We start from the raw sequence: 12,279 nt of genomic DNA on the forward strand, positions 1-12,279 counted from the left end.
GCTCATTCCCCAAGTGGCTGCAATGACCAGATCTGAGCTGACCTGAAGCCAGGAGCCAGGAGCCAGGAGCCAGGAGCCAGGAGCTTCTTCTGGTCTCCAACATGGGTATGGGGTCACAAAGCATCGGGCCGTCCTCTGCTGCTTTCCCAAGCCACAAGCAGGGCGCTGGATGGGAAGTGGAGCAACCAGGATACATGAAGCAGCACCTACACGGAATCTTGGTGCATGCAAGGCGAGGACTTTAGCCGCTAGGCTACTGCGCCGGGTCTTAGGTTATCACTAGCAAATTTCTATTCCTTTTTTGAACCATAACTTTATTAAGATTGATTTATGAGAAAGGCATAAGTAGAGGGAGAGGTGGTTCACTCCCCAGATGCCTGAACTGGCTGGGGCTGGGATGGCCAGGAGCCAGGAGCTTCATCTGGGTCTCTTATGGGTGGCAGGGACCCAGGTACCTGGACCATCTTCTGCTTTGCTAGGCATGTTAGCTGGGAGCAGGATTGGAAGTGGAATATCTGGAACTGGAACTCGTGTAGGATGTCAGTGTGGCAGGTGGCAGATCAGATGCCAGTCCCTGAGGCTTGCCCCTTGTTTCACCTCCAGGAGTACTTGTCCTCCCTAATTATGACTTCTGTGTTTGGAGTTGGCTGTGCATGAGCGCATGTCTGTCAGGAATACAGCAGGACAGACTTCTGTATTACAATGCATTTATCTGACATCAGTGAAGAATAGTGTCAATTTTAAGGTAATTGGCATATGCCTGTTTGGGCTAGGTGTGATGGCTAATTCCCCTCCTTGCAAACGCCAGGATCCCATATAGAACACCAGTTCATGTTCAGGCTGTTCCACTTTCCATCCAGTTCCCTGCTTGTGACCTGGGAAAGCAGTGGAGGATGACCCAGAGCCTTGGGAAGCCTGTACCCACGTGGGAGACCCAGAAGAGGTTCAGGGCTCTTGGCTTCAGATTAGTTGAGCTCTGGCTGTTGCGGCCATTTGTGGAGTGAACCAGCAGATGGAAGATCTTTCTCTGTAAATCTGCGTTGCCAAGAAAAATAAGCCTTCACAGTAATATATCTGTTTGAAAAGCAGAGAGAGAGAGAGACAGAGATCTCTGCGTGGCTCACCCTGCAGATGCTGTGAACAGCGAGGCTGGCGTGCGGAGCCCCCGAGCTCAGTCCGGCTCTTGCGCAGAGATGAGAGCAGCCCAAGGAACTGAGGTGTCGGCTGCTGCCCCGGAGTGCACGACCAGACTGGAATTGAGTAGAGCTGGAACTCCATTCCAGGCAACCTAAAACAGGATGTGGATTCCAAGTAGTATCGGAACCACTAAGCCAGACACTGGGCCTGGTACATAGCTTTTTAAATGTTAAAACTTAATTTTTATCTCAACATAAAATGTTGTATAAAATGTGCTTTCCCCCCCCCCCCTTTCTACTCTGTTTAATCTTCTGTGGGCCTTTTAAGATGTGCCAAGGCCATTAAGTCAGGAATTTCAGCCAAGGTCTGCCTTGCTACACTGCTTTGTTGGGAAAGTGATAAGAATCGTAACTCATTTGAAAGGCCTGTTTTATTTCTCTTTTTATTCTTAGTAAGGAAAGCTTTAAAAGTAAAAACCTGTCATGTATAACTGCTCTGTCATTCATTACATTTTTTTCTATTTGGAAATGTGCACAGACTTACCTGCTCGATGGGGTTTTTACTAGGAATAAGGGAGATACTGTAAAGCCCCCATAGAGAATTCAGCAAATACTAAGTACCTTCTAGAAAGAACTCAAGGCATGGTGTCTAACACACTGATTACAGGGTCTTGTGCTGGAATACCAGGTTCAAGTCCCAGCTACTCCATTTCTCCTTTCTCTTTCTGTCTATCCATCTTTTTTTTTTTTTTTTTAAGATTTATTTATTTTTATTGGAAAGGCAAAATTCCAGAGAGAAAGAGATCATCCGTTCACTGGTTCACTCCCTGAATGACCACAGTTCTGGGCTGGTCTCAAAGCTGGATCAAGGAGCTTCTAATCTTCCACATCGATACCCAAGAACACGGGCCATCCTAGTGCTGTGCCTTAGCAGGGGCCTGGATTGGGAGCCGAGTCACCAGGACTTGAACTGGTGCCCATTAGGGATTCTGGTGCCACAGGCATAGGCTCAGTGTACTGCCTCGTGGTGTGAGCCGCTCAGCTGCTGCGTTTCCAGTTCAGCTTTACACTGGTGGGCACCAGAGGAGGCAGTAGATGCCAGCTCAAGAGGCTGGGCTCTGTATACCCCTCCTAGGGTATATAGGAAATAAACCATGTCATGTACTGGATGCCGAAGGCCCCGAAGAAGGTGTTTTCCAGGTATTTGTTTTAGGTAGACAAGGAAATCCCTGGGGAGTCAGGAGAAAGCTTCAGTAAAATGAGAGAGAAAGCCTTGAATGATGCCCAGAGGGAGGGAGGTGTCCCAGGCAGAGGGCGTAGCAGACGCCTTCAGCTGGAGGTTAGGTTGGCTGGCTCTAGACACGGCAGAAGGCCAAAGCAGAGCCAATGAGAGAGTTGTGGTAGGAGAGAGGGGTGGTAGTGATGAGTGGCATATGATGCACACAGGCGTTACTGCTCCAGGGTGTAGGAACGAGGATACAGGAGAGAGTCCATGCTTGCTGGGTTTGAGGAAGGGAGTGACTTGATGGATTCCTGTGATGGCTGTGTTAAATAAGACAGTAAAGGGAAAGCGAAGTCAGGGCTGCTAAGAAAGGTCGTAGTAGCAGTTTAGACTGCAGAGTTGCAGTGATGGGCATGTTGAGGATGGACTTGGCTGTTGAGTTGGATGAGGGAAAACAAAGAGTTGGGATGACAGCTTGGTTTAAGAAACAGCTCTGGGCAAAGGAGAGTGGCTGCTACCATTAACTGAGATGGATAAGGAGTGAGTGGAGTAGAATCGGCATGAACTGTGGTCGTGTTTGAGATGCATCTAACACATGTAGCTGTGAGGCAGGTTGTTGGAGATGAGCCTGGGTCTTGGGGCAGTCTGGGCAGGCGGGGCTGAAGGCATCTATCAGAGAAGCAATGTGGAAGTAAGTGAATTGTGTGTGGACACTAGACCTGCGAGGCCCATTATGTGCGGGATGCAGTTACTGGTAACTGTAAGCTCCAGGGAAATACGTGACCTAGAGTGTAAGAGAAGGAGTTCAAGAACAAGGGTATTGGATGAGAGTGTTCAAATCCTCATGGAATGAGGGGAGTTGCCTGGGGAAACAGCTAACAGCGGCGAGGATGCAGTATTCCTACTGGGAATGAGAGAGAGAAACAGTGGTGGCCCTAGATGTGCAGGGCATGAGGTACCTCTCCTGCCCTTCTCCGCAAATGCAAGAAGCTGCGGTGACACCGCATAGAGCTGTGTCAGCACTTACAAACCTGCACTAGTCCCACTGTGACTTGCCTCCTCCTCAGGATTTAGTTCCCGTGCTTGAAAGGCAGCGTTACAGAAGAGAGACCGAGCGAGAGGCTCTTTCATCTGCTGGCTCACTCCCCTGATGGCTGTAACAGCCAGAGCTGGACTGATGTGAAGCCAGGAGCCAGGAGCTTCCTTTGGCACGCCCCAGTGGGTGGTGCGAAGGTACAGCGGCCTCCAGGTCTCGGCTGGTGATTGTGTCTGCATGCTGGTTCCTGGTCTCTGTCCTTTTGTACTTGAACTTTGCTTCCCACACGGAGGTAGAACCCAACCTTCTGTCTAGGAAGGAACAGTTCAACTGAGCCTCCTTGTGATTGCCTGCATGCCCTGCCCAGAGCCTGGACTTTGAACCTGCACACATGGCAGGCGGGGCTCGACTCAGACATGATCTCATAGTCACAGTTTATGTGATTTGGAGAGTTAAAATCGATGTAAGCCATTTTAAGTAATATTTCTGTTTCCTAATGTCTGCAATTATGACAGTAATAAAATCTTGACTTTTTTTTTTTGAAGATTTTGTTTTTATCGGAGCGGCAGATTTTACAGAGAGAAGGAGACAGATATCTTCCATCTGCTAGTTCACTCCCCATGTGGCCACAGCAGCCACCGTTGAGCCGGTCCGAAGCCAGGAGCTGCTTCCAGGTCTCCCATGCAAGTGTAGGGTCCCTAGGCTCTGGGTCGTCCTCCCCCACTGCCCTACCAGGCCACAAGCAGAGATCTGGAAGAGAAGTGGAGCAGCTGAGACATGAACTGGCACCTAATGGGATTCTGGTGCTTGCAAGGAAAGGACTTTAGCCACTAGGCTACTGCACCAACCCACAATCTTGACATTTTCTTTCTTTTTTTTTCCTGAAAGATTTATTTATTTATTTTTAAAGATTTATTAATTTTTCTTACAAAGTCAAATATATATAGAGGAGGAGAGAGAGGAAGATCTTCCGTCCGATGATTCACTCCCTAAGTGAGCACAACAGCCAGTGCTGTGCCAATCCAAAGCAAGGAGCCAGAAACTTCCTCCAGGTCTCCCACATGGGTGCAGGGTCCCAAGGCTTTGGGCCGCTAGATGGGAAGTGGAACTGCCAGGATTAGAACCGGTGCCCATATGGGATCCTGGGTGTGCAAGGCGAGGATCTTAACCACTGTGCCATCGCGCGGGGCCCATCATGCACTTTTTGAAGTAACATTTCCCTCTTGATTCTGTGAGTTTAGAGCACTATATTCTATTATTTGAAATAATTCACTTTCTCCCCTAATGAATACGTACCTGTCACTTTCCAGGCAGTCACTTAATGTAGTATGATAGGACGCTTAATGTCCACTGGGGGAGGTTTGCAGGGAAGGGGAGACAGCAATGGTGTCAAGAAAACTGAAGCTGCAGAGAGAATGCGCTAGTCCTTTTGAATGTGAATTCCGTTGCTAATGTTGGAGCGTTATTTGACACAAATTAAGTTACATGTTAAACTGTATTCTTCTCTATAAGATACCTACTCAATGTTAAAAAGGTAAAGAAAAATTAGGTCCTGGCACTGTAGCCCAACATCTTAAGTGCTTGCCTTGCAAGCACCAGGATCCCATATAGGTGCCAGTTAAAATCCCGGAAGCCCCACCTCCCATCCAGCTCCCTGCTTGTGGCCTGGGAAAGCAGTTGAGGACGGCCCAAAGCCTTGGGACCCTGCAGCCGCGTGGGAGACCTGGAAGAAGCTCCTGGCTTCGGACTGGCTCAGCTCTGACTGTTGCGGCCACTTGGGGAGTGAATCATCGGACGGAAGATCTTCCTCTCTGTCTCTCTTCCTCTCTGTATATCTGCTTTTCCAATAAAAAGAAAAAAGAAAAGAAAAAGATGGAAATTAAAGGGCTGTAATGTCCATAGGAGATGCTCACTAAGCCAAGACCACTGTTGATACTATTACTGCTGATGCTTTAGTGCACTGCTAAATACATAAGTACCCTAGTTCGTTACTATAATTATCCTTGCTTGAGAAGTGTTATATCATACTGCCCAACTTAGATTATTTATTTGAAAGGCAGAGACAACAAGAAGTGTCCCATTTGCTTGTCTGTCCCCTAAATGGCCGCCACAACCAGGAGCTGGCATCCTCTGGATCCCCCACCTTGGGCCATCGGCCACAGCTTTCCCAGGCACAGCTATCAGTAGCCCAGCCAGCATATCAGTGAACATGGGATGTTGCCGTAGCTGACGGTGGCTTAACCTGCTGTGTCACAATACTGGCACCTTGGATTTTTTTTTTTTTAAGATTTATTTTTATTGGAAAGGCAGATCAGACTTATGGAGAGAAGGAGAGAAAGAAAGATTTTCCATCCACTGGTTCACTCCCCAAGTGGCTTCAATGGCCAGAGATGAGTGAGTCTGAAGCCAGGAATCTTTTTCCAGTCTCCCACGTGGGTGCAGGGTCCCAAGGCTTTGGGCCGTCCTCGACTGCTTTCCCAGGCCACAAGCAGGGAGCTGGATGGGAAGTGGAGCTGCCGGAACATGAATGTTCGTGTGAGATCCTGGCACTTAGCAAAGCAAGGATTCAGCTGTTCAACCGTCACAGCTGACCTGGACTTTGTTTTCTAGTTGGCCTTTATTTTCTTTAAAAGAAATTGTTTCCATTTTATTTGAAAAGCAGACAAAAAAGAGAGGAGATCTTTCCTTCAATGTCGAATGTCTGTAGCAGCCAGAGCTGAGCTCATTTGAAGCCAGGAGCCTCAAGTTCCATCTGGGTCTCCCCGGAGGTGGCAGGGATCCAAGCTTGAACCATGTTCTGCGGCCTCCCGGGGTGTGCCCATCGCCAGGAAGCTGGACTGGAGTGAGTGACCCGCCAGGCAGCCCACTGTGGGAATGGTGTGTTCTGCTCCTGTTATTGAATTCAAGCCAGCCTCTCTCTGCTATTCTTTTTCTTTTTTTAAGATTTTTTTTTATTGGAAAGTCAGATGTGCAGAGAGAAGAGACAGAGAGGAAGATCTTCTGTCTGTTGATTCATCCCTAAGTGGCCACAGTGGCTGGTGCTGAGCCAGTCCAAAGCCAGCAGCCAGGAGCCCTATCTGGGTCTCCCAAGCTGGTGCAGGGTCCCAGGGCCTTGGGCTGTCCTTGGCTACTTTCCCAGGCCACAGCAGGGACCTGGATAGGAGGTGGGGATGCCTGGATTAGAACTGGCACCCATATGGCATCCTGGGGCTTGCAAGGCAAGGACTTTAACCACTAGGCTACCGCACCAGGACCTCTCTCTGCCGTTCTTCACCTTTGTTAGTATGTCTTATTCTCAGCAAATGTTTAAACACGATTGAGGTAAAACGAAAAGAAGACTATTATTTATCTACAGGTATGGTAGTATTGTGAATACCTGTAGATAAATAATAACCTCATAAATAAATAAAATAACCTCATCTGGAGGCTTATTTTTCTTGGTGTGACACATGATTTTACAGATTTGTGGGGTACAATGTATTATTTTGCTAACTGTGTGCAGTTTGTAGAGATCAGAGCAGGGGAGTGAACCCAGCTTCATTGCAAGCATGATCGTTCTTTCTTGCAGCTCTCAGCTCGGAGCTTGGCGTGCTTTCTTCCTGGACCACGCAGCAGTGGGCGGCGAGAAGATGGCCTTACGCTGCCGGCTCCCCAAGCCCAGTGAGCATCCTGAGAAAGACGAAGACCAGAAAGCCCCCAGCAAGGAGTCCTTGGAGACACCTGGGACCGGTGAGGCTCATTTATCTCTTTACTCATTCATTTATATTTTATGTTGAGTAATAGCAAATTCGGCGTTTCAGAGTAGGGATTTTCTTTACTATAAATGAGTGTTGATGGAGTTTTAGATCCCTGGGAACAGGGAAATCAGGAAACCTGTGAAGAACCTGCTGTGTTTAGACACCATTCCTTTGAACCGGCAAGCCAGTAATTCTAGTGGAGCCCTGCTGGTTCCCAGTCCTGGCTGGGATCATTTGGTAGAGGGGGTTTGTTTCTGTGCAGCTCCCAGCTTCGTGAATGGTAAAACTCCCAAATGCGTGCAGATAAACAAATGTAAATAATATTCTCCGCTCTGCAGACCTGCAGCGTCAGGATGCACTCAAGTAGCAGAATGGTGGCCTTAGCGCTGAGTGTGAAGGACTGGAGCCAGAAACTGGGAGAGCTCGGGGAGAGGGGGGGCTGTGGAGCGAGGACGGAGATACAGGAGCCTTTGGAACTGTGTCGTAAAACAAATCAGTATTTTTTTAAATTAAGGAATATGCTCATGATTAAACTACAAATTACTTTTGTAATAGATGTAACGACTAAAATGTGAGTATTTCCTAGCATCCCTGACCTCACCGCTGAGCTGTGAGTCTGGAGGGAGGGCGAGAGGACAGGGCGTGCTGACTAAGAAAGTTTGTGTTTTGTGAATACAAAGAATACAGCAGAGGACTTGTCAAGGTCAAGGTTTGTGATTAAGCGCTAAATGATTCCATCTGTTGCATCAAGGACTTGTATAGTGATATGTGTATAGGTTTGGTTGTGACAGGATTTGCAGTTTGAGGCTTGTCTGGTTAACCGAGAGGGGTGGCACTTTGCTCAGATTGTCTTTGGTGCGCAGAGTTCCTGTGGAAAGAAACGCCCTGGCTTTTCCTACGTAGCCGCGGCTGACTCCACCGGGCGTGGGGATTTGCTGCGTACATTGGAATAATGAAGTATTTATTGTTGGCTTTTTTTTTTGACAAGTAGACTCTGAAATAGCTATTAATGACATTTTTATTTTGTCTGGCCTATCTTCTATGATATAAAATGTGACATTTATGCAAAGAAGGATGAGCCAACGTTGATAAGAAGCATTTTATTTCCATGGCTTAGAGGGAAGGTTAGATCACCCATGTGCCTGCTTTGCCCGGGGTCCCAAATGAGAGGTTTGCGGTATTTTTTTTTCTCCCTGTCCTTGGAAATGGAGTTTTTTTTGACACTTTGTGTCATCAGATATAATTGTTCTTTTTATGCCCCACTGTTTTTAAGATTTTTTAACCATCACTTTACTTGAAAGGCAGAGTTACATCGTGAGGGAGATACAAAGAGATCTTCCGCACCGTGGTCCGCTCCCCACACGGCTGCAGTGGCCAGTGTCTGGCAAGCCAAGGCCAGGAGCTTCACCTGGACCACTCCTCTGCGTGTCCAGGGTCTAAAACGCAGGCCACCCTCCACTGCTTTACCTAGGCTGTTAGAAGGGAATCAGCACCCTAATGAGGTGTTTGCATCGCTGTCGGTGGCTTTATCCACTGTGCCCACGTCCTAGCTTATTAAGAATGCTTCTGGAATACTCTAATTTTTACATATTTTCAGCATTTGTTGATTTAATTCGTTATAAATGGTTGGGGCCAGTATCATAGTGTGACCAATAGAACTGCTGCCTAGAATGCCAGCATCCCGTATGAGCAGCAGTTTGAGACCTGGCTGTTCCCCTTCTGATCCGGATTCCTGCTAATGTGCTGGAAAGCAGCAGCAGAGGGCCCTTGTTCCCCGTGTGGGAGACCTGGCAGACACTCCAGGCTCTTGGCTTCTGCCTGGCCCAGGCCCGGGCTTTGTGATCCTGTAGTTCTGAATCTCCCTCTTTAGCTCTGCCTTTCCGATAAATAAAATCTGCTAGGAAAAAATTGTTTGGCCTAATTCAAAAAGTATGAGAGCCTCCTTAGTTTATTTCACGTAAGACTGATCTGAAAAAAGGAAATGGATTCCATGGCTTATTTTAGCATTTTTTCACTTTGGAGGTAAGTGGAAGATGTTGTACTAGTCAGTGCTGCCCGCCCAACTGGACCCCTGAGAGTTTGCTGGAAGCGCCTTCCCTCACATTCAGGGCATGACACTGGCCGTTTTAGTAAGATCCCTGGGTGATTGACATGCATCTGTTTGTGAGGAGCTTTTATGCTGGCACGTCCCTGAGCATCAACTGCAGATGGGACAAAATGCACCCAGTGAGCAAAAACAGCTTCTTGTGATCTGTGCAAGAGAGATCTGTGCGAGAGATCTGTGCAATCACCATCTCCAGAGGAGTTGGGCTTGAGCAATGTTGATGGGCAGCAGCGATTGGCAGTGGTGGTGGAAAACCTCGGCCATCAAGAACTTTGAAGTGCAGGCTTCTTTGCTTAAATTCAGCTGAAGGAGTTTGCAGGCCTTGATGGTGTGGTTTGTAGTTCCTGTCACAGAATGATCTTGTGTAAGACCTTGACTAATGTTGTCCTAGTTGTCACTCAGACAATTGTGATTCGTGATTTTTTTTTTTTTAATGACTGACTTCTGTTTAGATTTATTTGTATGGGTGGCGTGGGTCCAAGTACTTGACCATCCTCTGCTGCACTCCCAAGTACTTTCCAGGGAGCTGCTTTGAAAGTAGAAGCTCTGAGACTTCAACTGGTGCCTGTATGAGATGCAGGCACTGCAAGTGGTGGCTTAACATGCTGTGCTGTATTCCAGAGAACTTTCTCTTGAGTTTAACCTCTGCTTTTATCTACTTACTTATTTTTAAATTTTAGAGGATGTTAACATAGTTGATCAGAGTGGGATGGATCAAGGGTTAGGGAAAAGTGGGTGTGATCATTGTTTCCAAGTTTTTTGTGTCTCTTGTTTTCAGCAGGGGTGGGATGGTGGGGAGGGATAAGGGGAGAAGCCATGCCAGCCCCCTCAACTACTCTAGCACTCAGGGATGGAGAATGGCCACCCGATATCAAGCCAGGGTCCCAATGTGGCGCATACTCTGAGGGTGTTGCCCAAGTGGTTTTTGATAATTCTGAAATGTTCATCTCGCTGATCTAGGGATGAGCAAACCCTTCTTTCAATGTCCATTGGCTGACATAGTCAACCTCACAGTATCCATTCACCTAGATGTGTATTGTCATCGTTTGGCTGGGGGTAGTTGTCCAATCAGTTCTGTTCTCCTTTCTCTGCTATGGTACTGTATGCCCCTGCAGACCCCAATGCGCTGCCATATCATCCATGTGGATCCAGGCCGGCAGTCCACTACTCCATCTTTTCCATTGAGGAGGACCAGTTCTTGCAGGTGGGCCAAGGACCTGGACCAGGTGACCCAGTTCCCACCAGACCTCCCACTCCTGAGACTTGAGACCTGGTACATACCACATAGGCAGGCCAAGGACCTGGGCCAGGTGACCCAGTTCCTACCAGACCTCCCACCCCTGAGACTCGAGGCCTGGTACATACTGCATAGGCAGACCAAGGACGTGGGCCAGGTGACCAGAGCCCTGCTGGACTGTCCACCCCTGGGGCTCATGGACATGGCACCCACTGCATATGCGGGTCAAGAACTCAGGCCAGGTGACCCAGGACCCCCAAAGCCCCCAGCCTCTGGGGCTCACAGGACCAGTATCTACCACATAGGTCAGCCAAGGACCTGGGTAAGGCAACCGTGTCAGGCCTGGCCCCACCCCCTGGGCTCACGGACCCAGCACCCAGCTCTCCCTGACTATCATGGCTTGCCTTATCTTGGCATCCACCAGCATATGCTTCAGCCTGGCTTGGTCCAGCCTTCCTCCAGTTCCATCCATGCTGGTGGGTGCTGTAGCCCAGCCATGCTCAGCCAGTCCCCCAGTCTCAGCCCTAATGTGAACTGGCTGATGTTGCAGTCCAACCTGGCCCCTCCTGCATCCTGTCCTGGTTCTCATATCTGCCAGTGGATATTATGAACTGCTCCAGCCTGGCCCACTCCCAGACCTAACCCATATGTATGGGTGTTACAACAGTGGGTGTTGTAACCTGGCCTGGTCTGGGCTCCTTGCCTTGATTCTTACACTCATAGCAAGGACTGTGTTCTGATAAAAGAGTTTCCCAAGATCCTCTATCAGGTCTTCTCCCTGTGGCAGATGTTGCACACACCGGTGGGTCTTTGGCCCAGGTAGACTTTGTCTACCTCTTGTCCTGGCAGGAGCAGAGTCCTTGTCCAACTAGCCTACACCCATTCCAGCTCTCACTGTTGGGTGCTACAGCCCAGCTATACCTGGTCTATGCCCAGACACCCCTCTAAATGTGATTCAGCAGGAGCTGAGACTTAGCCCAACCTGTTCTCCACCTATGCTGGTCTCATGTGTACCAGTGGGTGCTGGGGTCTAATCTGGTGCTCCTCAGACCCAGTCCACAGCCATGATGGTGGAGACTGCAGCTATGTCCAGCAACTATTACCACCGTTCTGGCTCGTGCTCACCAGTGAGAACCCCATCCCAGGTGGAATGTCCCCTTAGTACCCCAACCAGGCCTGTTCCCAGCCACAGCTCTTGCAAATGCCAGTGGCGATTGCTATTCCACAGAAGTGAGAACCCATACACACGCACAAATTCTGCCTTCCATCCTAATTCACTCACGTGCTGCTCAGTGTCATGGCCCAGCCACACGTTATGCGCTCACTGTTCCTACTCTCACTGGTGGACACCTCGATCTCGCCCTGCCGGGAAGGCCCCCATCCCAGCCTCAGTGTGTGCCTGTGCGTGCTATTCAGTGATGGTCAGTGCTAACTACTCCAGCTCAGGACTCCTAGGTGAACTTGGACTCTGGTCTGATCCTTTAAAGGCCCTCCTGTTTCCTGCTCCAAACAGCTTGGTCTCAGCACCCTCGCTTACCTGCTAGAACAGTGGCGGTGTCCATGGAAGTCCCTTGGAAGTCAGTCATCACCTGGCATGGACTCTCGTGTTCCTGCACACTGCACCTGTGCCAACCACCAGACCCCTTATAGACCTACACCCTTCACTCCCCAGAGCTCATCACAGGGTGGCCACAGGGTTTTGGCTAGCGCAGTTGGCACCCTGGATGCCCTACAGAAGTTCATGCGAGCTGCATTTTAGCAGCTGGCAGGGTGGAGTTCCCTGGTCAGGGGACCAGGCTGTATTCCC

The sequence above is a fragment of the Ochotona curzoniae genome, unplaced genomic scaffold, assembly GCF_017591425.1.
Source record: "Ochotona curzoniae isolate NIBS_2020 unplaced genomic scaffold, NIBS_Ocur_1.0 contig_4105, whole genome shotgun sequence".
NCBI lineage: Eukaryota > Metazoa > Chordata > Mammalia > Lagomorpha > Ochotonidae > Ochotona > Ochotona curzoniae.